This window comes from Sorex araneus, chromosome 2 (assembly GCF_027595985.1).
Source record: "Sorex araneus isolate mSorAra2 chromosome 2, mSorAra2.pri, whole genome shotgun sequence".
Lineage (NCBI taxonomy): Eukaryota > Metazoa > Chordata > Mammalia > Eulipotyphla > Soricidae > Sorex > Sorex araneus.
In genome coordinates, this window is record NC_073303.1 from 298,745,544 (window position 1) to 298,748,190 (window position 2,647).

Genomic DNA, 2,647 nt, shown 5'->3' on the forward strand with positions numbered 1-2,647 from the left:
TGTGCAGAAGCTTCTTAGTTTGATGCAGTCCCTTTTGTTTATGTTTGTTTTCACTTGCTTGATCAGTGCTATTTCGTCCTTAAAGATGCTTTTAGCTTCAATGTCATGGAGGGTTCTGGGCATTGGGTTTTTTGAAAAATAATTACTCCCTTAGGCTTTGAGGACGGTCTACTGGAGACCTACTAGCTATGTCTTGATAGATCTGGCTTCATTACTACCCTGTTCAGGAAGATTAAGAACATATTTCTAAGAGTAAACAATGCGTAACAATTTCAGCTCTGAAAACAATGAATGCATGCTGGCAATTCTACCATATCCACAAAACATGGATGAATAGACCTCAGTGGGGGGGAAAGTCCACATTAAAAACAAAAAGAAAAAAATGGCCAGAGTGCATATGCTGCCTGAGCCCATGTGCTGCTTGCGCCCATGTGGCCGAGCACATGTGGTACCCGAGCACACGTGTCGCCCGCATCTCCCTTCTTAAGATGTGTACTTTCATGCTTTTGTGTCTAATGCTGGAATGTGTCTAAGGGCTCTCTCTCTGGCTCTCTCTCTCTCTCTCTCTCTCTCTCTCTCTCTCTCTCTCTCTCTCTCTCTCTCTCTCTCTCCCTCCCTCCACACCTTCAAAAACTCTCCCAATAAAATCTATTTACTTCACTGCTTGTCTACTCCTGAAATTCCCTTTCTGTGAGCGAGACAAGAACCCAAGAACCCTGGGTCCCGAGTGGCAGAGGCAGATTGGGAGAAAGTGACTGTCTTCTCCTCCACACTTCACATGAGCCACCTCTGGGGCCCACTGACATCAGTTTGGCGACCACAAAGGGACAATGCAGTGAAGAAATCCATGAGGAAGAAGGTGATCTGTGGAAAATCTGCTGTGGAGGCCTGGCCAGCCGGATATACCAGAAGGATGAGATCATTGGGAACAGAGCCATTCTCATTGAACTGCAACATGAAACAAAATTATCTTTGTCGACTCAAAAATTCACAGGCATGAAATAAATGTTGATCGAGGGTTGCTACTGAGATGATAGGGTTGTGAGGCAGCAAAAACTAACTGATAAGGAAGACTTGGATACAATGTGATTTGTCCCTCTGGACCACACACACACACACACACACACACACACACACACACACACACACACACACACATACACAAAACCATATTAGAGATTAGAGTGTGTTCCATTTCCCTCCGACCGGCACCATTAACATTCTACACAGAGGGAAATGATTTATGTGAATGAGGGGCACAGAACTGTGAGAACATTTCTTCACTTCATGGACCACCACCACCATGATGAAACAAAATCTCAGAGAAAGCACTTTCCACTTTTCTAGCAGAGACTAACAGAGGCAGAAGAGCCATCTGAGTTGCATTCTCATACACATGAAATTCTCCATGGGAGAAGCTGCGCATTCAACAAAATCTCAGCCCTTAAGTTCAGTTTGCAACCCGGGCACTTAACATAAAGGGAAGTTCAGTACTGGATCCTGCAGCCTGTCAGAGCTAGAACCACTCCCCCTGCCATCGTGGCAGCCCCTGCACCCTCCCCAACCTGAAGTCCAAGCACCCACACAAAGGGAAGGCCAGCGCCTGGGTCCTGCAGCATTTTGCTGCTGAAACCACTTCCTCTGATGAGCACCACCCTTCATGGCGTCCCTCTAACATCTAACCCCCAAACCCGGTGGATGCACTAGATCTCACAAAGAAGTTACTTCGTATATATCCTATATTAGAGGTACCAGGGAAACCAGGCTTTGCATTTCTTCATGCCTTCATAGCTCACTGTAAACATACAAAGACATCCTCACTGTTGGTTCCTAACTACACAATAGCATCCAAGAAACAACTCCAAACTGCAAAGATCCCCGTGGGAAAGCAATGCAGAAACCCATCAGGCTTTCTGAGTAAAGTCGATAGCCCAGATGACCCAACCAGTAATGAGCTATGCAACCTCTCTAGTACGGAACTTAGAATGGAACTGTTAAGAATGCAGAAGGAGCTTAAGGAAACAGTGGAACACACTGCCAATAAGCTCACTTTGCAACCATTTCCTGACAGGGCAATGGTACGGAGGCTGTGTGGTTCTAGCCAAAAAATAAAAGCAAAGCAAGATGTTAGTTTTTCAAATGAAGACTCATGTTTTTAAAGGGCTCAAGAACAACAACAACAAAATTTTAATGTCTGTCTCTACACAATAAATTTTTTTTAAATTTATTTTATTGAATCACCAAGCAGAAAGTTACAAAGTTCTCAGGCTTATATCTCAGTTACACAATGATCAAACACCCATCCCTTCACCAGTGCCCTATTCCACCACCAATAAAAACAAAAACAAAACAGAAACAAAAGCAAAAACAAAACAAAACAAAACAGTATACATCCCGCCCCTCACCCCCCAACCCCCCCCCCGTGCGTGAGTGATAATTTCACTTCCTTTTCTCTTTACCTTGATTACATTCCAGATTTCAACACACAACTCACTACTGTTGTTAGAGTTTCAAAACAGACTCACTATTTTTGTTGGAATTTATCCCCCAAGAATGCAGCTCTATTAACAAGGAAATATTTGATAATAAGTTTTCCACTGATGAGAATGAAGTGATAAAATGAAGTGATAAAATGTTTACAATTTCT